Source organism: Salvelinus alpinus, chromosome 29, assembly GCF_045679555.1.
Source record: "Salvelinus alpinus chromosome 29, SLU_Salpinus.1, whole genome shotgun sequence".
Lineage (NCBI taxonomy): Eukaryota > Metazoa > Chordata > Actinopteri > Salmoniformes > Salmonidae > Salvelinus > Salvelinus alpinus.
This window is the reverse complement of record NC_092114.1, coordinates 4,974,034-4,998,679: the sequence shown is the minus strand read 5'-3', so window position 1 is coordinate 4,998,679 and position 24,646 is coordinate 4,974,034. Positions and strand designations below refer to the sequence as shown.

The 24,646-nt window shown below is 45.8% G+C and overlaps 1 protein-coding gene across 2 annotated transcripts in view; it reads left to right on the top strand.

The window, feature by feature from the left end:
* The first annotated feature begins 21,727 nt into the window (after positions 1-21,727).
* The window catches only part of rnf19a (ring finger protein 19A, RBR E3 ubiquitin protein ligase), an 81,182-nt gene continuing 78,263 nt past the window's right edge, over positions 21,728-24,646 (top strand). For both annotated transcript variants that reach the window (XR_011671606.1, XM_071373808.1), the window contains exon 1: positions 21,728-21,962. The gene's annotated coding sequence lies outside the window, so the exon portion shown is untranslated. The remainder of the gene's footprint in view (positions 21,963-24,646) is intronic.

Sequence of the window (24,646 nt, the reverse complement as noted above, 5' to 3'; positions counted from 1 at the left end):
CCCTCCACCGAATTCACTGCTGCCTCAACCAGCTTGCATTTTTTTTGTTACCTTTCTTTCTTAAGAAGTTGAATAAGAAATATGTATATTTGCTCTGTGATATACTGCAGACTGAGTCACAGACGTTTTGCTGAGTGAGGACATTGACGTCTGAACGGTGGGAAGGGGTCAAGGGACGTGAGCGGTGTGAAATTTCGACAAATCACAGCAGGCACCGGTCCCGCCAGGAGCTTCTTGCAGTGTTTGCTACTGCCTAGCACACTACATTGTATTGTACATTTTTTTGTCATGATTTTTTTTTTTTTATACTGCATAGCTCAAGTGATGTGTGGTTATGGAAACTAATATTGACCATCAAAACGTTCAGGGCTGGCCTAATGATGCCACTGTCCCACACCAAGCCCAGCACAGGCTTAGCCTACGCCAGTCCAACGCAGGTCCAACGCGGCTTACATGCTGACCAGACCGGACACGTCGCGTGTGCGAGCGTAGCAAAATAAATTTAGAAATCCATGTTATTCAATTATTTGCACCCACACTGCTCGCGCGCACCAACGAGCGTCGGCGTTACCAAGGGCTAAAATAGAAGTCAGTTCTATTTCTGACGCAGATTGCGCTGCAAGTCCTGCCACTCCCATCTCCTCATTGGTTTATAGAAGCAGGTACCCACGTGCCTTCCCCTCATTGGTTATACCCACATGGGTGATTGAAAGACGAACTGTTTTGCCGGTAGTCGTGGTAATACAATGACAGTTTAGATGCGATCGCCATATAAGTTCAAAGATGAAAAAGCCTGGAAGGAGGAGAGATGACTAGAAACGATTCGGTTGGCTGTTTAATGTGTGGATTAATTGTCGGAGTAGAGGACCTTGTGCATTTCAGGTAAAATAACAATTCAATGTTTATATCCCAGGACAACAGCAAGCTAGCTAAATAGGACAAATTAGCGTTAGCTAGCAAGTGCAAGCTAACTAGCTAAATTGCCATACATGTTTAATGCTTTTCGACCTGTCCCCATATTAATGTCATTGGTTCAGAGTTTGTTTTGATAACCTGAGTGTCGTGATCGCGTTTGGTGTGGGGGGGCAAAATAAATTTATGCACGATGGCGCCCGATGGCGCACACACGCAGGCGGTTTGGGTTCCGTGTTAGCCCACGCCAGTCCAACGCGGATATATGATAGTAACAAATTTGTATCAAAAAATATAATTTAACAGGCAGCTGATCCAAAAGAGTGGACTATATCAGGAGAAGTGCGGGCTGACCTTGGGGCCAATGTGGAGCTGATGTGCAAAGGCTCATCGGCCCAATGTTGGCAGCCTACGTGAGATTTAGCCCACATGGTGCCAGTGTGGACATGTTTACTGAGAAGGCACACTCAACATAACATACACACTGAAGTCATGCTTCTGAGGTTTGATTAATGAAATAGAATCAGAAGTAGATGAGGATTTTTTATTTTATTTTTTATTTTACCGTTATTTTACCAGGTAAGTTGACTGAGAACACGTTCTCATTTGCAGCAACGACCTGGGGAATAGTTACAGGGGAGAGGAGGGGGATGAATGAGCCAATTGTAAACTGGGGATTATTAGGTGACCGTGATGGTTGAGGGCCAGATTGGGAATTTAGCCAGGACACCGGGGTTATATCATAATAGTTATAATTTAGAACTTACAGTAGTGGCTACTGTGCCTTAGCAGGAATGACATCTTATGTCATACTGCATAATTAAATAAACATGTCCTGTGTGCTTTGATAAAGTAGATATCTGCATTATAGTGATGTGCCATTGTATGCCTGTCATGGGACTATTTCAAAACAACAGATGACTGAAATGTGCTAACTGCACACCTACAAGCCCGGACACACTTCTCTGGATGAGACAATCTAAAGAAACAGTCAAGGTTAGTCGATATTTCTTCATAGCAAAAATTAGAACAAGTCAATTTGTTTTGAATCATAAAGATAAGTTAGTTAAACAACACAGAACAGTCCAGATTGTACTCAGCAGCTAGCATAAATGAACTTTTATTGCTTTCCACATGAGGGCCAAAATATTTTAGGCAAAACTGGTCCTGCCAAGGCTAGGGCCAGTCTGACATCTTGTAAATGTATTGGCTTAAAAATAGATCTTGGTTAAACGAAAGTCCCTTGTGAATTCCAGGTCAAACCATGATAGTTAATCCACGGCCTGTGTGGAACTCGATACATGCGGAGAATCTCAATTGTATATTCCTCGCGTTCTCTCGCCTATCCTTCTCAAAACCCATTGGATGAGAAAGCCAGAGATCAATCCCCTCTGACTTTCTCCTCCAATGGGTTTTGAGAAGGATGCGAGGAGAGAGGACGCGAGAAGTATTCAATTGAGATTATCCCAAATTACAACCTGTTTCCGTTATAGTGAACTTCCTTCTGGTCAAAACCACTCCAGTGTTTTCAGAAAGTGTCCACACCTCTCCACATTTTGTTGTTACAAAGTGGGATTAAAATGGATTGAATTGTCATTTCTTCTCAACAATCTACACAAAAACTCTTCCAAAGTGGCAGGACAGTTGTAACATTTGTAAATAAATGAAACGGGAATATATCTTGATTAGTTTTCAATACATGTTAGAAACACCTTTGCTATTCGCCTGCTATTCAATGGGGGTGGAGATCTAATAAATGAAGGTGTGGTGGAGGCGTGTCTACAGATACACTGTATTAATGGAGGCGTGTCTACTGATACACTGTAGTAATGGAGGCGTGTCTACAGATATGCCTTGTTCTCTTGCACTGCCCTTTCCCACCTGGACAAAAGGAACACCTATGTGAGAATGCTGTTCGTTGACTACAGCTCAGCGTTCAACACCATAGTGCCCTCAAAGCTCATCACTAAGCTAAGGATCCTGGGACTAAACACCTCCCTCTGCAACTGGATCCTGGACTTCCTGACGGGCCACCCCCAGGAGGTAAGAGTAGGCAACAACACGTCTGCCACGCTGATCCTCAACACGGGGGCCCCTCGGGTGCGTGCTTAGTCCCCTCCTGTACTCCCTTTCATCCATGACTGCGTGGCCAAACACAACTCCAACACCATCATTAAGTTTGCAGACAACACAACAGTGGTAGGCCTGATCACCGACAGGAATGGGACAGCCTATAGGGCAGAGACAACAACCTCTCCCTCAATCTGATCAAGACAAAGGAGATGATCGTGGACTGCGGGAAAAGAAGGGCCAAGCACGCCCACATTCTCATCGACGGGTCTGTAGTGGAGCAGGTAGAGAGCTTCAAGTTCCTTTGTGCCCACATCAACAAACTAACATGGTTCAAACACTCCAAGACAGTCGTGAAGAGGACACGACAACACCCTTTCCCCCTCAGGAGACTGAAAAGATTTGGCATGGGTCCTTATATCCTCAAAAGATTCTACAGCTGCACCATCGAGAGCATCCTGACTGGTTGCATCACTGCCTGGTATGGTAACTACTCGGCCTCCGACTGTAAGGCACTACAGAGGGTAGTGCGTATGGCCCAGTACATAACTGGGGCCAAGCTTCCTGCCACTCAGAACCTCTATACCAGGCGGTGTCAGAGGAAGGCCCTAAATTGGCCAAAGACTCCAGCCACCCTAGTCATAGACTGTTCTCTCTGCTACTTCACAGCAAGCGGTACCGGAGCACCAAGTCTAGGTCCAAAAGTCTTCTTAACAGCTTCAAAATTGAATCCAAGATGGCGTGGCAGTCGGACGAGTCTTTGTTTTGTCCTGTCCCGTGTAAATAGTCTTCGTATTTTTCGTATACATTTCGTATATATTTTAATTTCACTTTCCATCTAGGAACTGAATATACATTCCTACATTCCGCCTCACCCAATGTGGTACGGACCTGCTATTTTTTATACTTTAGAACCGTAACCCCAATCAGAAGCTAGCCAGATAACTAGCTACTAGCTAGTAGTCAGTTAGCCACTGCTGCGGTCTTCACCCTCAACTCGGACACAGCCAGCTTCAATACCGGGCCAATACCTGCCAGTCTGCAAGCGCGATATCAACCCAGAGCATATAGGACTGCTTTTTCTCTACCACATCACCGGATTCCTGACGCAAGCTCTGGACAATTACACCGTATCATCACAGCTAGCTAGCTGCAACCGAGTGGCTACTACTGGCTAACACCTCTGTCCCGAAGCAAGCACCAGTTAGCCTTGAGCTAGCCTCGAGCTAGGCCCATCTGCCGGCTAGCTGAAGAGGTCTACCAGCGAATTCTTGGGCTACAATACCAGCTACAAGCTAATTTAGCCATTTTTTTGCCGCTGCTAGTAGCTTTTACCTTCTGCACAGACACCAGCCCTGTTATTAGCCTGGATATTACTCACCAATTTACCAGCATCGGACTGTCTCTCGACAACAACGCCGGATTCCTGCCGTAATCCCTGACCCACTGCTTCTGATCCTCACAGCTAGCTTGCGGCTAGCGCAGCTAGCGCCACTGCCACGAAGCTAGCACCAGTTAGCAAACACAATTCTACAATTCACAACCTCTCTTTCGCCATCGCCATCTGGCTTGGATTCTCTGTCGACACGACCACGTCTGAGCAGACCCCCTCCGTCTGAGCAGACCACCCCCCGGGCTACTAACTTTAAACGCCGCGTGCTAGCTTAGTGGAGGCCTCCCTGCTCCATCTACGGCTGCCCCCTGGACACTATGATCACTTGGCTACATAGCTGATGCATGCTTGACTGTCCATTAATTCACGGTACTCCATTCTGTTTATTTGTGTTTTATCTGTCGGCTCTGTGCTTTAACTCAGGATCTGTGTGTAGTTAATCCGACCCTCTCTGCCTAGTCGTCGCCATTTTTACCTGTTGTTGCTGTGTTAGACTAGCACCCTGTTATTGCTGCTGTTATCTTACCTGTTGTTTTAGCTAGCTCTCCCAATCAAGACCTGCAATCACTTTATGCCTTATTGTATGTCTCTCTCAAACATCAATATGCCTTGCATACTGTTGTTCAGGCTAGTTATCATTGTTTTGGTTTGCAATGGACCCTGTAGTTCCACTCTCCGTACCTCTGATACCTCCTTGGTCCCACCCCCCACACATGCGGTGACCTCACCCATTGAGACCAGCATGTCCAGAGATACAACCTCTCTTATCATCACCCAGTGCCTGGGCTTGCCTCCGCTGTACCCACGCCCCACCATACCCCTGTCTGCACATTATGCCCAGAATCTATTCTACCACGCCCATAAATCTGCTCCTTTTATTCTTTGTCCCCAACGCTCTAGGCGACCAGTTTTGATAGCCTTTAGCCGCACCCTCATCCTACTACTCCTCTGTTCCTCGGGTGATGTGGAGGTAAACCCAGGCCCTGCATGTCCCCAGTCACCCTCATTTGTTGACTTCTGTGATCGAAAAAGCCTTGGCCTCATGCATGTCAACATCAGAAGCCTCCTCCCTAAGTTTGCCTTACTCACCGCTTTAGCACACTCTGCCAACCCTGATGTCCTTGCCGTGTCCGAATCCTGGCTTAGGAAGGCCACCAAAAATTCTGAGATTTCCATACCCAACTATAACACTTTCCGTCAAGATAGAACTGCCAAAGGGGGAGGAGTTGCAATCTACTGCAGAGATAGCCTGCAAAGTTCTGTCATACTTTCCAGGTCTATGCCCAAACAGTTCGAACTTCTAATTTTAAAAATTAATCTCTCCAGAAATAAGTCTCTCACTGTTGCCGCCTGCTACCGACCCCCCTCAGCTCCCAGCTGTGCCCTGGACACCATCTGTGAATTGATCGCTCCCCATCTAGCTTCAGAGTTTGTTCTGTTAGGTGACCTAAACTGGGATATGCTTAACACCCCGGCAGTCCTACAATCCAAGCTTGATGCCCTCAATCTCACACAAATCATCAAGGAACCCACCAGGTACAACCCTAAATCCGTAAACATGGGCACCCTAATAGACATTATCCTGACCAACCTGCCCTCCAAATACACCTCTGCTGTCTTCAATCAAGATCTCAGCGATCACTGCCTCATTGCCTGTATCCGCCACGGGTCCGCGGTCAAACGACCACCCCTCATCACTGTCAAACGCTCCCTAAAACACTTCTGCGAGCAGGCCTTTCTAATCGACCTGGCCCGGGTACCCTGGAAGGATATTGACCTCATCCCGTCAGTTGAGGATGCCTGGTCATTCTTTAAATGTTACTTCCTCACCATATTAGACAAGCATGCTCCGTTCAAAAAATGCAGAACCAAGAACAGATATAGCCCTTGGTTCACTCCAGACCTGACTGCCCTCGACCAGCACAAAAACATCCTGTGGCGAACTGCAATAGCATCGAAGAGCCCCCGCGATATGCAACTGTTCAGGGAAGTCAGGAACCAATACACGCAGTCAGTCAGGAAAGCAAAGGCCAGCTTTTTCAAGCAGAAATTTGCATCCTGTAGCTCTAACTCCAAAAAGTTCTGGGATACTGTAAAGTCCATGGAGAACAAGAGCACCTCCTCCCAGCTGCCCACTGCACTGAGGCTAGGTAACACGGTCACCACCGATAAATCCGTGATAATCGAAGACTTCAACAAGCATTTCTCAATGGCTGGCCATGCCTTCCTCCTGGCGACTCCAACCTTGGCCAACAGCCCCGCCCCCCCCGCTGCTACTCGCCCAAGCCTCCCCAGCTTCTCCTTTACCCAAATCCAGATAGCAGATGTTCTGAAAGAGCTGGAAAACCTGGACCCATACAAATCAGCTGGGCTTGACAATCTGGACCCCCTATTTCTGAAACTGTCCGCCGCCATTGTCGCACCCCCTATCACCAGCCTGTTCAACCTCTCCTTCGTATCATCTGAGATCCCCAAGGATTGGAAAGCTGCCGCGGTCATCCCCCTCTTCAAAGGGGGAGACACCCTGGACCCAAACTGTTACAGACCTATATCCATCCTGCCCTGCCTATCTAAGGTCTTCGAAAGCCAAGTCAACAAACAGATCACTGACCATCTCGAATCCCACCGTACCTTCTCCGCTGTGCAATCCGGTTTCCGAGCCGGTCATGGGTGCACCTCAGCCACGCTCAAGGTACTAAACGATATCATAACCGCCATCGATAAAAGACATTACTGTGCAGCCGTCTTCATCGACCTGGCCAAGGCTTTCGACTCTGTCAATCACCATATTCTTATCGGCAGACTCAGTAGCCTCGGTTTTTCTAATGACTGCCTTGCCTGGTTCACCAACTACTTTGCAGACAGAGTTCAGTGTGTCAAATCGGAGGGCATGTTGTCCGGTCCTCTGGCAGTCTCTATGGGGGTTCCACAGGGTTCAATTCTCGGGCCGACTCTTTTCTCTGTATACATCAATGATGTTGCTCTTGTTGCGGGCGATTCCCTGATCCACCTCTACGCAGACGACACCATTCTATATACTTCCGGCCCTTCCTTGGACACTGTGCTATCTAACCTCCAAACGAGCTTCAATGCCATACAACACTCCTTCCGTGGCCTCCAACTGCTCTTAAACGCTAGTAAAACCAAATGCATGCTTTTCAACCGTTCGCTGCCTGCACCCGCACGCCCGACTAGCATCACCACCCTGGACGGTTCCGACCTAGAATATGTGGACATCTATAAGTACCTAGGTGTCTGGCTAGACTGCAAACTCTCCTTCCAGACTCATATCAAACATCTCCAATCCAAAATCAAAGCAAGAATCGGCTTTCTATTCCGCAACAAAGCCTCCTTCACTCACGCCGCCAAACTTACCCTAGTAAAACTGACTATCCTACCGATCCTCGACTTCGGCGATGTCATCTACAAAATAGCTTCCAATACTCTACTCAGCAAACTGGATGCAGTTTATCACAGTGCCATTCGTTTTGTTACTAAAGCACCTTATACGACCCACCACTGCGACCTGTATGCCCTAGTCGGCTGGCCCTCGCTACATGTTCGTCGTCAGACCCACTGGCTCCAGGTCATCTACAAGGCTATGCTAGGTAAAGTGCCGCCTTATCTCAGTTCACTGGTCACGATGGCTACACCCACCCGCAACACGCGCTCCAGCAGGTGTATCTCACTGATCATCCTTAAAGCCAAAACCTCATTTGGACGCCTTTCCTTCCAGTTCTCTGCTGCCTGCGACTGGAACGAATTGCAAAAATCTCTGAAGTTGGAGACTTTTATCTCCCTCAACAACTTTAAAAATCTGCTATCCGAGCAGCTAACCGATCGCTGCAGCTGTACATAGTCCATCTGTAAACTACCCACCCAATTTACCTACCTCACCCCCCATACTGCTTTTATTTATTTACTTTTCTGCTCTTTTGCACACCAGTATCTCTTCTTGCACATGATCATCTGATGATTTATCACTCCAGTGTTAATCTGCTAAATTGTAATTATTCGATTTATTGCCTACCTCATGCCTTTTGCACACATTGTATATAGATTCTCTTTTTTTTCTACCATGTTATTGACTTGTTTATTGTTTACTCCATGTGTAACTCTGTGTTGTCTGTTCACACTGCTATGCTTTATCTTGGCCAGGTCGCAGTTGCAAATGAGAACTTGTTCTCAACTAGCCTACCTGGTTAAATAAAGGTGAAATAAAATAAAAAAAATTTAAACCAAGCCATAAGACTCCTGAACAGCTAATCAGATGGCTACCCGGGATATTTGCATTGACCCCCCCCCCCCTTCCCTTTTTCTTACACTGATGCTATGTTAATTATCTATGCAAAGTCACTTCACCCCTACCTACATGTACACTGCTGCTACTGTCTGTTTATTATCTATACATAGTCACTTTACCCCTACCTACATGTACACTGCTGCTACTGTCTGTTTATTATCTATACATAGTCACTTCATCCCTACCTACATATCCTGTATGTAGCCAGGAGACTCCTGTATATAGCCAGAAGCCTTCTGTATGTAGCCAGGAGACTCCTGCATGTAGCCAGAAGCCTCCTGCATGTAGCCAGAAGCCTCCTGCATGTAGCCAGGAGACTCCTGCATGTAGCCAGGAGACTCCTGTATGTAGCCAGGAGACTCCTGCATGTAGCCAGGAGACTCCTGCATGTAGCCAGGAGACTCCTGCATGTAGCCAGGAGACTCCTGTATGTAGCCAGGAGACTCCTGTATGTAGCCAGGAGACTCCTGTATGTAGCCAGGAGACTCCTGCATGTAGCCAGGAGACTCCTGCATGTAGCCAGGAGACTCCTGCATGTAGCCAGGAGTCTCCTGCATGTAGCTGCAGGAGACTCCTGCATGTAGCCAGGAGACTCCTGCATGTAGCCAGGAGACTCCTGCATGTAGCCAGGAGACTCCTGCATGTAGCCAGGAGACTCCTGCATGTAGCCAGGAGACTCCTGCATGTAGCCAGGAGACTCCTGCATAGAGCCAGGAGACTCCTGCATGTAGCCAGGAGACTCCTGCATGTAGCCTCGTTATTTTGTTGCTCTTTTATTTTTCTACTTTAGTTTTTTGAGTGAATATTTTCTTATGTTATTTTTCTTACAAGCCCTTAACCAACAGTGCAGTTAAGTCAGCATTTCACAGTGTTGTATTCGCCACACGTGACATTTTTTGATTTGATTTGACATAATTCCCCTCATAATTCCATCCCCTTTATGCACGAGGAAACCATGAATAAGGTTGAGCCAACCTGCCGGGTTCCAAGTGGAAAAAGCATTTTTCTTTTCACCAATAGAAATAACAGCACTCTAATTCATACATTGATAAGAGCTATTGATAACAGCTAGGTAAATGAGTAATCTGTTTGGAGAAGGGGATTGTAATTGTTTTTTTATTATGATCCCTGGAGACGATTGTGAAAACAGTCATATGGAAGCAAACTGAAAATCATACCAACAGGACAGGTTATGGATGTGTCACTGCAACCTTAATGGTCCTCAATGATGTCACCATTGCCCTTGATTCTAAGCAATGTTGTGCTGCTATTTTTATTGACTTGGCCAAGGCCTTTGATACGGTAGACCATTTCATTCTTGTAGGCCGGCTGAGGAGTATTGGTGTCTCTGAGTGGTCTTTGGCCTGGTTTGCTAACTACCTCAGAGTGCAGTGTATAAAGTCAGAACATCTGCTGTCTCAGCCACTGCCTGTCACCAAGGGAGTACCCCAAGGCTCGATCCTAGGCTCCACGCTCTTATCAATCTACATCAGCAACATAGATCAGGCAGTAGGAAGCTCTCTCATCCATTTATATGCAGATGATGCAGTGTTATACTCAGCTGGCCCCTCCACGGATTTTGTGTTAAACTCTCTACAACAAAGCTTTCTTAGTGTCCAACAAGCTTTCTCTGTTCTTAACATTGTTCTGAACACCTCCAAAACAAAGGTCACGTGGTTCGGTAAGAAGAACACCTCTCTCCCCACCGGTGTGATTACTACCTCTGAGGGTTTAGAACTTGAGGTAGTCACCTCATACAAGTACTTGGGAGTATGGCTAGACGGTACACTGTCCTTCTCTCAACACATATCAAAGCTGCAGGCTAAAGTTAAATCTAGAAATGGTTTCCTCTATCGTAATCACTCCTCTTTCACCCCAGCTGCCAAACTAACCCTGATTCAGATGACCATCCTACTCATGCTAGATTATGGAGATGTAATTTATAGATCAGCAGGTAAGGGTGCTCTCGAGCGTCTAGATGTTCTTTACCAGTCGGCCATCATATTTTCCACCAATGCTCCTTATAGGACACATCACTGCACTCTATACTCCTCTGTAAACTGGTCATCTCTGTATACCCATCGCAAGACACACTAGTTGATGCTTATTTATAAACCCTCTTAGGCCTCACTCCCCCCTATCTGAGATATCTACTGCAGCCCTCATCCTCCACATACAACACCCGTTCTGCTAATCACATTCTGTTAAAGGTCCCCAAAGCACACACATCCCTGGGTCGCTCCTCTTTTCAGTTCACTGCAGCTAGCGACTGGAACGAGTTGCAACAAATCAAATCAAATGAATTTATATAGCCCTTCTTACATCAGCTGATATACAGTGAGGGAAAAAAGTATTTGATCCCCTGCTGATTTTGTACGTTTGCCCACTGACAAAGATATTATCAGTCTATAATTTTAATGGTAGGTTTATTTGAACAGTGAGAGACAGAATAACAACAAAAATATCCAGAAAAATGCATGTCAAAAATGTTATAAATTGATTTGCATTTTAATGAGGGAAATAAGTATTTGACCCCTTCTCAATCAAAAAGATTTCTGGCTCCCAGGTGTCTTTCATACAGGTAACGAACGGAGATTAGGAGCACACTCTTAAAGGGAGTGCTCCTAATCTCAGTTTCTTACCTGTATAAAAGATACCTGTCCACAGAAGCAATCAATCAATCAGATTCCAAACTCTCCACCATGGCCAAGACCAAAGAGCTCTCCAAGGATGTCAGGGACAAGATTGTAGACCTACACAAGGCTGGAATGGGCTACAAGACCATCGCCAAGCAGCTTGGTGAGAAGGTGACAACAGTTTCTGTGATTATTCGCAAATGGAAGAAACACAAAAGACCTGTCAATTTCCCTCAGCCTGGGGCTCCATGCAAGATCTCACCTCGTGAAGTTGCAATGATCATGAGAACGGTGAGGAATCAGCCCAGAACTACACAGGAGGATCTTGTCAATGATCTCAAGGCAGCTGGGACCATAGTCATCAAGAAAACAATTGGTAACACACTATGCCGTGAAGGACTGAAATCCTGCAGCGCCCGCAAGGTCCCCCTGCTCAAGAAAGCACATATACATGCCCGTCTGAAGTTTGCCAATGAACATCTGAATGATTCAGAGGACAACTGGGTGAACGTGTTGTGGTCAGATGAGACCAAAATGGAGTTCTTTGGCATCAACCCAACTTGCCGTGTTTGGAGGAGGAGGAATGCTGCCTATGACCCCAAGAAACCATCCCCACCGTCAAACATGGAGGTGGAAACATTATGCTTTGGGGGTGTTTTTCTGCTAAAGGGACAGGACAACTTCACCGCATCAAAGGGACGATGAACGGGGCCATGTACCGTCAAATCTTGGGTGAAAACCTCCTTCCCTCAGCCAGGGTATTGAAAATGGGTCGTGGATGGGTATTCCAGCATGACAATGACCCAAAACACACGGCCAAGGCAACAAAGGAGTGGCTCAAGAAGAAGCACATTAAGGTCCTGGAGTGGCCTAGCCAGTATCCAGACCTTAATCCCATAGAAAATCTGTGGAGGGAGCTGAAGGTTCGAGTTGCCAAACGTCAGCCTCAAAACCTTAATGACTTGAAGAAGATCTGCAAAGAGGAGTGGGACAAAATCCCTCCTGAGATGTGTGCAAACCTGGTGGCCAACTACAAGAAACGTCTGACCTCTGTGATTGCCAACAAGGGTCTTGCCACCAAGTACTAAGTCATGTTTTGCAGAGGGGTCAAATACTTATTTCCCTCATTAAAATGCAAATCAATTCATAACATTTTTGACATGCGTTTTTCTGGATTTTTTTGTTGATATTCTGTCTCTCACTGTTCAAATAAACCTACCATTAAAATTATAGACTGATCATTTCTTTGTCAGTGGGCAAACGTACAAAATCAGCAGGGGATCAAATACTTTTTTCCCTCACTGTATCAAAGTGCTGTACAGAAACCCAGCCTAAAACCCCAAACAGCAAGCATTGCAGGTGTAGAAGCACGGTAGCAACAAATACTCAAACTGGACAGTTATGTCTCAATCTCTTCATTCAAAGACTCAATCACAGACACTCTTACTGACAGCTGTGGATGCTTCGGGTGATGTATTGTCTCTACAGCATCCTAAGATGCTGGGTTCTTTTACTGAAGACTCCAAAGCGTACTGATAATAAACGGAACAGATTTATTTAATGTTCTCCTGGACACATTACAGTCGACTGCTCTCTACAGCCTCTACAGCCCAACAGTCGACTGCTCTCTACAGCCCAACAGTCGACTGCTCTCTGCAGCCTCTTCAGCCCAACAGTCGACTGCTCTCTACAGCCTCTACAGCCCAACAGTCGACTGCTCTCTACAGCCCAACAGTCGACTGCTCTCTTCAGCCCAACAGTTGACTGCTCTCTTCAGCCCAACAGTTGACTGCTCTCTTCAGCCCAACAGTCGACTGCTCTCTGCAGCCTCTTCAGCCCAACAGTCGACTGCTCTCTACAGCCTCTTCAGCCCAACAGTCGACTGCTCTCTGCAGCCTCTTCAGACCAACAGTCGACTGCTCTCTACAGCCTCTTCAGCCCAACAGTCGACTGCTCTCTACAGCCTCTTCAGCCCAACAGTCGACTGCTCTCTGCAGCCTCTTCAGCCCAACAGTCGACTGCTCTCTGCAGCCTCTTCAGCCCAACAGTCGACTGCTCTCTGCAGCCTCTTCAGCCCAACAGTCGACTTCTCTGCAGCCTCTTCAGCCCAACAGTCGACTGCTCTCTACAGCCTCTTCAGCCCAACAGTCGACTGCTCTCTGCAGCCTCTTCAGCCCAACAGTCGACTGCTCTCTACAGCCTCTTCAGCCCAACAGTCGACTGCTCTCTGCAGCCTCTTCAGCCCAACAGTCGACTGCTCTCTACAGCCTCTTCAGCCCAACAGTCGACTGCTCTCTGCAGCCTCTTCAGCCCAACAGTCGACTGCTCTCTACAGCCTCTTCAGCCCAACAGTCGACTGCTCTCTGCAGCCTCTTCAGCCCAACAGTCGACTGCTCTCTGCAGCCTCTTCAGCCCAACAGTCGACTGCTCTCTACAGCCTCTTCAGCCCAACAGTCGACTGCTCTCTGCAGCCTCTTCAGCCCAACAGTCGACTGCTCTCTGCAGCCTCTTCAGCCCAACAGTCGACTGCTCTCTACAGCCTCTTCAGCCCAACAGTCGACTGCTCTCTGCAGCCTCTTCAGACCAACAGTCGACTGCTCTCTGCAGCCTCTTCAGACCAACAGTCGACTGCTCTCTGCAGCCTCTTCAGACCAACAGTCGACTGCTCTCTGCAGCCTCTTCAGCCCAACAGTCGACTGCTCTCTGCAGCCTCTTCAGCCCAACAGTCGACTGCTCTCTGCAGCCTCTTCAGCCCAACAGTCGACTGCTCTCTGCAGCCTCTTCAGCCCAACAGTCGACTGCTCTCTACAGCCTCTTCAGCCCAACAGTCGACTGCTCTCTGCAGCCTCTTCAGACCAACAGTCGACTGCTCTCTGCAGCCTCTTCAGCCCAACAGTCGACTGCTCTCTACAGCCTCTTCAGCCCAACAGTCGACTGCTCTCTACAGCCTCTTCAGCCCAACAGTCGACTGCTCTCTACAGCCTCTTCAGACCAACAGTCGACTGCTCTCTTCAGCCTCTTCAGCCCAACAGTCGACTGCTCTCTGCAGCCTCTTCAGCCCAACAGTCGACTGCTCTCTACAGCCTCTTCAGCCCAACAGTCGACTGCTCTCTGCAGCCTCTTCAGACCAACAGTCGACTGCTCTCTGCAGCCTCTTCAGCCCAACAGTCGACTGCTCTCTACAGCCTCTTCAGCCCAACAGTCGACTGCTCTCTACAGCCTCTTCAGCCCAACAGTCGACTGCTCTCTACAGCCTCTTCAGACCAACAGTCGACTGCTCTCTTCAGCCTCTTCAGCCCAACAGTCGACTGCTCTCTGCAGCCTCTTCAGCCCAACAGTCGACTGCTCTCTGCAGCCTCTTCAGCCCAACAGTCGACTGCTCTCTACAGCCTCTTCAGCCCAACAGTCGACTGCTCTCTGCAGCCTCTTCAGCCCAACAGTCGACTGCTCTCTACAGCCTCTTCAGCCCAACAGTCGACTGCTCTCTGCAGCCTCTTCAGCCCAACAGTCGACTGCTCTCTGCAGCCTCTTCAGCCCAACAGTCGACTGCTCTCTGCAGCCTCTTCAGCCCAACAGTCGACTGCTCTCTACAGCCTCTTCAGCCCAACAGTCGACTGCTCTCTACAGCCTCTTCAGCCCAACAGTCGACTGCTCTCTGCAGCCTCTTCAGCCCAACAGTCGACTGCTCTCTTCAGCCTCTTCAGCCCAACAGTCGACTGCTCTCTACAGCCTCTTCAGCCCAACAGTCGACTGCTCTCTACAGCCTCTTCAGCCCAACAGTCGACTGCTCTCTGCAGCCTCTTCAGCCCAACAGTCGACTGCTCTCTACAGCCTCTTCAGCCCAACAGTCGACTGCTCTCTTCAGCCTCTTCAGCCCAACAGTCGACTGCTCTCTACAGCCTCTTCAGCCCAACAGTCGACTGCTCTCTGCAGCCTCTTCAGCCCAACAGTCGACTGCTCTCTTCAGCCTCTTCAGCCCAACAGTCGACTGCTCTCTGCAGCCTCTTCAGCCCAACTCTCCAATACATCATTGAACTGTTACCTCCCTTGCATCTCCTAATCCAATCACTTCAATGCAAGAACGGAAACCCCATTGTCATTTGTTAATTCAAATAACTCAACCTCTGCATACAAATCCCATTGGCTAATTGTAACCATTTTACATCTGAACGCGTTAGAACATAATACATTTCTCAATACACCATATCTACCTTCTTGCCCTTTGTGCTGTTGTCTGTGCCCAACAATGTTTTGTACCATGTTGTGTTGCTACCATGTTGTGTTGCTACCATGTTGTGCTGCTACCATGTTGTGCTGCTACCATGTTGTGTTGCTACCATGCTGTGTTGTCATGTGTTGCTACCATGCTGTGTTGTCATGTGTTGCTGCCATGCTGTGTTGTCATGTGTTGCTACCATGCTGTGTTGTCATGTGTTGCTGCCATGCATGTTGTTGTCTTAGGTTTCTCTTAATGTTGTGGTGTCTGTCTTGCAATGTGTGTTTTGTCCTATATTTTTAGCCCACGTCCCCGCCGGAGGCCTTTTGCCTTTTGGTAGGCCGTCATTGTAAATAAGAATTTCTTCTAAACTGACTTGCCTGGTTAAATAAAAACATAACATGTTTTGCAGCCCATTTTCCACAGTGAAATAGGCTATAAATAGCTGTGCCATTATTAAAAATTATAATTGTGTGCCCTCGTAATTTGAGTGGATGAAATTTGGACACCCAAGCTATAGGCCTTTGTAATTGATATATGCACTTTAGAATGTCTTACATTTAGCCTGCTCCCAACTTTTTCTCAGTATATTTTGCAATTTGTATCATGTTACATATTACCCACCATCGGGAGCCACCGTCAGTAATACCCATATACATTTATAACTGTCACATATTACCCACCATCGGGAGCCACCGTCAGTAATACCCATATACATTTATAACTGTCACATATTACCCACCATCGGGAGCCACCGTCAGTAATACCCATATACATTTATAACTGTTACATATTACCCACCATCGGGAGCCACCGTCAGTAATACCCATATACATTTATAACTGTTACATATTACCCACCATCGGGAGCCACCGTCAGTAATACCCATATACATTTATAACTGTTACATATTACCCACCATCGGGAGCCACCGTCAGTAATACCCATATACATTTATAACTGTTACATATTACTCACCATCGGGAGCCACCGTCAGTAATACCCATATACATTTATAACTGTTACATATTACTCACCATCGGGAGCCACCGTCAGTAATACCCATATACATTTATAACTGTTACATATTACTCACCATCGGGAGCCACCGTCAGTAATACCCATATACATTTATAACTGTTACATATTACTCACCATCGGGAGCCACCGTCAGTAATACCCATATACATTTATAACTGTTACATATTACTCACCATCGGGAGCCACCGTCAGTAATACCCATATACATTTATAACTGTCACATATTACCCACCATCGGGAGCCACCGTCAGTAATACCCATATACATTTATAACTGTCACATATTACCCACCATCGGGAGCCACCGTCAGTAATACCCATATACATTTATAACTGTTACATATTACTCACCATCGGGAGCCACCGTCAGTAATACCCATATACATTTATAACTGTCACATATTACCCACCATCGGGAGCCACCGTCAGTAATACCCATATACATTTATAACTGTCACATATTACCCACCATCGGGAGCCACCGTCAGTAATACCCATATACATTTATAACTGTCACTTTAGTGTCTGTTTTTTTTCAATTTGTAGCTTACATTTTGCATCGTGCCATTCCGTTTCCCTTTATTTCCTCTGTCATGTCAGTGTAGTTGTTCCTGAGAGTAGCTAGCATTAATGGATCACATTCGGCTAACAATGTAAGAAATAATACATTCAAAAAACAAAACATTGCATAGTTTCCTAAGGACTAGAAGCGAGGTGACCCTCTCTATGATTAAGCCTGTGCTTAGCTCTATTCTGTTTATTTTTATCCTAAAAAACTCCCCAGTCCTTAAAAATTACAAGCATACCCATAACATGATGCAGCCATCAGTATGCTTGAAAATATGGAGAGTGTGTAACATACGTCGGGAGTCAGAAAGCAGGTGCAGAAGGTGACTTTAATACTGAACAGATACAAAATAGCAAACATGGGCCGCATACTGAACATGAGACACAACCAATAACACCTGAGGACTGATGACAAATGAGGGCTAAATAAATGGGGTGTAATCAGGGTAATGATAAAGTCCAGGTGTGCCTAATGATGGGGTGTGAGTAATGATAGTCTGCCAGGACCGGTGGTTAGTAAACCAGTGATGTTGAACGCCAGAGCGGGAGTAGACGTGACAGAGTATACTCCGTAATGTGTTGTATGGTGTTAGTCCCAAACATAACACTTTGCATTCAGGACAAAAAGTTAATTTCTTTGCCACATTTTTTGCAGTATGACTTTAGTGCCTTGTTGCAAACATGATGCATGTTTTGGAATATTTGTATTCCAGGTACAGGTTTCCTTATTTTCACTCTGTCATTTAGGTTAGTATTGTGGAGTAACTACAATGTTGTTGATCCAATTTTCTCCTATCACAGCCTTTAAACTCTGTAACTGTTTTAAAGTCCCCATTGGCCTCATGATGAAAATCCTGAGTGGTTTCCTTCCTCTCCGGCAACTGAGTTAGGAAGGACGCCTGTATCTTTGTAATTAATTACTTCACCATGCTCAAAGGGATATTCAATGTCTATTAATTTTTGTACCCATCTACCAATAATAATAGGTGCCCTTCTTTGAGAGGCATTGGAAAACCTCCCTGGTCTTTGTGGTTTATTCTGTGTTTGAAATTCACTGCTCGACTGAGGGAGCTTACAGATAATTGTATGTGTGGGGTACAGTGATGAGGTAGTCATTCAAAAATCAAGTTAAACACTATTATTGCACACAGAGTGAGTCCATGCAACTTATTATGTGACTTGTTAAGCACATTTTTACTCCTGAACTTGCTATAACAAAGTGGTAAATACTTATTGACTCAAGAAATTTTAACTTCTCATTTTAAATTACTTTGTATAAGATTCCAAAACCATTATTCCACTTTGACATTATGGGGTAATGTGTGTAGACCAGTGACCAAAAACAAATCTCAATTTAATCCATTTTAAATTGAGGCCGTAACACAATAAAAATGTGGAACAAGTCAAGGGATGTGAATACTTTCTGAAGGCCCTGTATGTAGGGAAAAAGGGTTGCCATTTTTGATGCACCCATTCAGTGCTCAAACTGTGGCAGAATCAGTCCTCATTGGACCTCATCATGTGTTCCGTGTGGGAGAGATGCCTATGAGGTCTCCACTATAGGTTATTGACCGAGTCGTCCAAATCCCCATCCATTCAATCACAGCTGATGTACTTGTCGTGATGTTTCTTTTTGTTGATTTGATTAATATTGATTAATGACTGCTGCTCATCGAGTGATTAACGGTTTATAATTACATGATTACATTTACATTACATTTAAGTCATTTAGCAGACGCTCTTATCCAGAGCGACTTACAAATTGGTGCATTCACCTTATGATATCCAGTGGAACAACCACTTTACAATAGTGCATCTAACTCTTTTAAGGGGGGGGGGGGTTAGAAGGATTACTTTATCCTATCCTAGGTATTCCTTAAAGAGGTGGGGTTTCAGGTGTCTCCGGAAGGTGGTGATTGACTCCGCTGACCTGGCGTCGTGAGGGAGTTTGTTCCACCATTGGGGTGCCAGAGCAGCGAACAGTTTTGACTGGGCTGAGCGGGAACTGTACTTCCTCAGAGGTAGGGAGGCGAGCAGGCCAGAGGTGGATGAACGCAGTGCCCTTGTTTGGGTGTAGGGCCTGATCAGAGCCTGAAGGTACGGAGGTGCCGTTCCCCTCACAGCTCCGTAGGCAAGCACCATGGTCTTGTAGCGGATGCGAGCTTCAACTGGAAGCCAGTGGAGAGAGCGGAGGAGCGGGGTGACGTGAGAGAACTTGGGAAAGTTGAACACCAGACGGGCTGCGGCGTTCTGGATGAGTTGTAGGGGTTTAATGGCACAGGCAGGGAGCCCAGCCAACAGCGAGTTGCAGTAATCCAGACGGGAGATGACAAGTGCCTGGATTAGGACCTGCGCCGCTTCCTGCGTGAGGCAGGGTCGTACTGATTAAATGAATCAGGTAATTATTAACTCATTAACCTGGGGCACCATGGGAAAGTTTGGTTTTATTGAGTTTCTAGTTCTCAAATTAACTCAAAGAATATCAGAATATCGATTTTACAACAGTCGCTTATCAATCAATTTCCTCTACAGTCTCATTCTGAACGTTATATAATCCGGGAATCTGCACAGACCTGAGTCTCAACAAATAAGTTCTTACCACACCAATTGAGTTGATTATTCATTTACTAACAAGCTAAAATGGTAATATAAGATACACAAACACACAGTCTAGGCTATTGATTAGAACTTAGTACAACGAAACAGCTCCCTAGTAGGCCAACACAATATGACACGTGTTACACAAGATGGGGATTTAAAAGAGAGAAAAGCACACTTGGGTGCATTTGTAAACTAAGCCTAGTTTAACCTTAACCTTGCCCCGAACTGCCGCTCTTATGGGTCAGAATATAATGATGTACAGGTAATTACATGTCGAAGGTCTCCGACGGTGTGTGTCTTCGTGGACGAGTTTCGGCTTCTCTGATGACACACTTCTCTGGTTACAGGGTGTAACTCTCTGGTTGTCCTCACAATGTCAGTGTCCTTTGTCTTAGTGGTCTGTTTCCTCGTCATTGTTCTGAAAGAGGTCTTCTGAGAACAGCCAGCCCTGTCGCTCAGGGCTCACAGAGTAGGAATGAAGGCAGTGTAGACACACGATTCGATGGAGAGTGGTGACCGGGTGGTCCTGCATGAATTCACCCTCTTAGACGCAGCTACTCATCCGTAGCATAGATAGATAAAAGGTTCCTTTGTCTTCAACCTCGTGTTGCGTTTTGGGGTTGTTGACTACTCAGACCTTGGCTGCAGCTCAGGTCACTTATTCTGCATGTAAATTCTTAACTCACAAGTTTTATACCCTCGGGTCAGAAATAGGCATTTCCGCTTTAATGGCAAGATAGTCTGGGCGTCTCTAGTCACGAGGCAAGGTCTGGATTTTACTCAGATCCAATTTAGACAACTAACTTCACATTTCATCTTTACAGAAACATTCTCTTTGATCTGGACATTTTCCACACAACGTACAATATGCAAACATCAAGCATATACTAGGAAAACTCTTAAAGTTACAATGTTTTCGTTATAACGTCGTCCTTTAACTTTTAATAACATAACAAAAACAACATTCATTTTCATATTCCATCTATCGTCATTACCAACATTGTGGCTGACGAAATCTATTGTCCCAAAGTCCATTTATTGCATGTTAATGTTAATGTTCTGAGGCCGGTTCTCCATAGTGAGAGTACAAAGGAATTTTGTCTGCTGCCTTAGATTTACAATGGGCGTGAGGTGTCATAAAACCTCCCCATCTCCATACCTCTCGATCTCTTCCCCCCTGGTGGGTGTGAGAGATCTCTCTGTAGGTTTGTGGTCCACGGTAACCTGACCCAAGCAGGCCAGTCATGACACATTGCTTTATTTAACCTTTATTTCACTAATCAAGTCATTTAAGAACAAATTCTTATTTACAATGACGGCCTACCCCGGCCACACCCTAACCTGGACGACGCTGGGCCAATTGTGCGCCGCCCTATGGAACTCCCAATCACAGCCGGTTGTGATACAGCCTGGAATTGAACCAGGGTCTGTAGTGACACCTCTAACACTGAGATGCAGTGCCTTAGACTGCTGCGCCACTTGGGAGCCAAGCTTTAGGAGACATATTGAACAGTGTAATATTTCCTGCTTTAGGAGAAATATTGAACTGTAATGTTTCCTGCTTTAGGAGGCATTGAACCGTGTAGTGTGTCCTGCTTTAGGAGGCATATTGAACAGTGTAATATTTCCTGCTTTAGGAGGCATATTGAACTGTAATGTTTCCTGCTTTAGGAGGCATATTGAACCATGTAGTGTCCTGCATTAGGAGGCATATTGAACTGTGTAGTGTCCTGCATTAGGAGGCATATTGAACTGTGTAGTGTCCTGCATTAGGAGGCATATTGAACTGTGTAGTGTTTCCTTCTTTAGGAGACACATTGAACTGTAATGTTTCCTGAAAAGGTTTCACTTAATGTTTTCTTGATAGGGCAGCCTGGCACGTGACCACAATGCAACTTTTGCCTGTACCAACAAGGGCCTGTCCAATGATTTGAACAAGTGTGTACGTGTGCGTGTCCTCGCGAGATTCCGTAGTGATAGTTTGAATCCTGTTGAATCCATACACAAGGAGGTGGCTAGCTGGTTGGTTGGTGGGTGTTTCCAATGGGAAGGGCAGAAGTCTGGAACTGAGAAGTAACCCGTTGTAAGTTTCAACGAAGAACACAAATGCCATTTTCGGATCAATCCATTTTTATACCGAAGTGACATCGGGTGAATCGTTGAAGTTCAAATTTTTTTCCCCCACGGGAAAAGCCGTAAGGTGGATCTTTTTTTTTTTTTAACGGTAAGTCGGAATGAAGTAGCTAGCTACTCTAGTTCGCTTCCTAAATCAATGCAACGACGGCCTGCAAGCTAACTAGTTAGCTAGGTCACAAGTTTAGCTTTGTTAGACGAGCTAGTTAGCTTAGGAAAGATAATACGCTTACAGTATAACGTATTAATTTAGTTATTCGTTTTTTGTTGTTTGATATGTTACTTAACTCGATTCGCCTACCTAGCTAACTTCGCTAAGCTTCTGTTTTCATAACAGAAAATTATGCTAAAACCGCCCCGATGAGTTTCGACTTCCCTGAAATGCTGGCTTTAGCTCGCTAGCTAACGTTAGCTATTTGGATAACTTAACTAGCTAACAAGAAAAAATCCCCCAAATGTTTGAAATAGTTTAAAATTAGATAGCGATTAGGCTAACTATATTTGCTTACAAGTATGTTGCGACTATCCTTTTGATGTGTACTTTAGAAATTGTAACGTTATACAGTAGCCATTTAGTTGACGTTAGCTAGCTAACGATTGCTAGCTAGTAAGCAAATTGTAATAATACATTTCAGCCAGTTTACTAGCAAACTAGCCAATGATGTTGGCATCTGACTAGCTAACTACCCAACCTATAACATTTTAATTTTACTCGAAGTTCTGATCAATTACCATTTTTAGCTAGCTAGCTAGCTAGCTTTCTAGTTGCAAGACATAGCTAATGTTCATGTTTGGCTTATTTGTGTTATTGTAGCTACTAGCTAGCTAGCAATTTTATTTATTGCGTTTATTTTTACAGGGACAGTGCACATTTAATCAACTTTACAGTAAAAGTGCCGGTTGTAGCGAGCCGGCTAATTTTCAACTGCAGTCCCTCAGCAGGTTATTAAAACAATAACAATGAGCGTTTACACACTAAACAATCAACAGACAACATGGAAAGCGGCAGTACACAGCTAGGGATTATGTACACAAGTCTGATTGACCTTTAGCCATGTCTTTATTTTTTGTGAAAATGTGTGGTGCAGTTATGTGTGTCTGATGGCAGTGTATTCCAGACATGGGAATCTCTCACAGAGAAAACAGATTGACTAAAGGTGCTTTTCCTTAAGGGAACTATACAGTCACCTCTCATGGCAGACCTTGTGGATCTGCCGCAGTGGGTTTGGGTTTTCTGTTTGATTTAAAATATTAAGTGGAGGGCAGCCAGGCCATTTAGGATCTAGAAAGGGAGATACCTAGTCAGTTGTAAAGGGGGGGATACCTAGTCAGTTGTAAAGGGGGGGATACCTAGTCAGTTGTACAACTGAATGTAATCAACCACCCGGGCGCCGAAGACGTTCCTTAAGGGCCTGAACGACAGATTTTTACCATGTCAGCAAAGGGATTCGATCCAGCAACCTTTCGGTTACTGGCCCACCTGCCAGGCGACATGTCGGTGTATTGCACAAGATTTTCCCAACTCGGGAGCTCATGCTTTCTGAGGATTTAACAGTGATGTCTATTGGGGTTTCTATCAAGCACTTTGAGAGCCTGTTTGTAGATGCACTGAATGGGTTTTAATGTTAGTACAGCAAGCTTGGGCCCAACTAGTCAAATCAAATGTTATTTGTCAGGTGCCAAATACAACAGGTGTAGTAGACCTTACAGTGAAATGCTTACTAACAAGCCCTTAACCAACAATGCAGTTTTACGAAAAAGTAAAAACAACAAAAAATAATGAAACATCAGCAGTAAAATAACAGTACTATATACAGGGGGTACAGAGTCAATGTGTGGAGGCGCAGGTTAATTGAGGTAATATGTACATGTGGGTAGCGTTAAAGTGACTATGCATAGATAATAAACAGAGTAGCAGCAGTGTAAAAAGGGGGAGGGGGGTGCAAATAGCCATTTGATTAGCTGTTCAGGGGTCTTATGGCTTGGGGGTAGAAGCTGTTAAGAAGCCTCATGGACCTAGACTCTGCGCTCCGGTACTGCTTGCCGTGAGGTAGCAGAGAGAACAGTCTATGACTAGGGCGGCTGGGGTCTTTGACAATATTTAGGGCTTTCCTCTGACACCGCCTGGTATAGAGGTCCTGGATGTCAGGCAGCTTGGCCCCAGTTATGTACTGGGTCGTTCGCACGACCCTCTGTAGTGCCTTGCGGTCGGAGTCCGAGCAGTTAACATACCAGGTGGTGATGCAACCAGTCAGGATGCTCTCGATGGTGCAGCTCTAGAAATTATTGAGGATCTGAGGACGCATGCCAAATCTTTTCAGTCTCCTGAGGGGGAATAGGCTTTGTCATGCCCTCTTCATGACTGTCTTGGTGTGTTTGGACCATGTTAGTTTGTTGGTGATGTGGACACCAAGGAACTTGAAGCTCTCTACCTGCTCCACTGCAGCCCAGTCGATGAGAATGTAGGCGTGCTCGGTCCTCCTTTTCCTGTCGTCCACAATCATCTCCTTTGTCTTGATCACGTCGAGGAAGAGGTTGTTATCCTGGCACGACACGGCCAGGTCTCTGACCTCCCTATAGGTTGTCTCATCATTGTCGGTGATCATGGGGTCACTGTTGTGTCGTCGGCAAACTTAATGATGATGTTAGAGTCGTGCCTGGCCATGCAGTCATGAGGGAACAGGGAGTACTGGAGGGGACTGAGCACGCACCCCTGAGAGGCCCCATGTGTTGAGGATCAGCGTGGCAGATGTGTTGTTACCTACCCTTAGCACC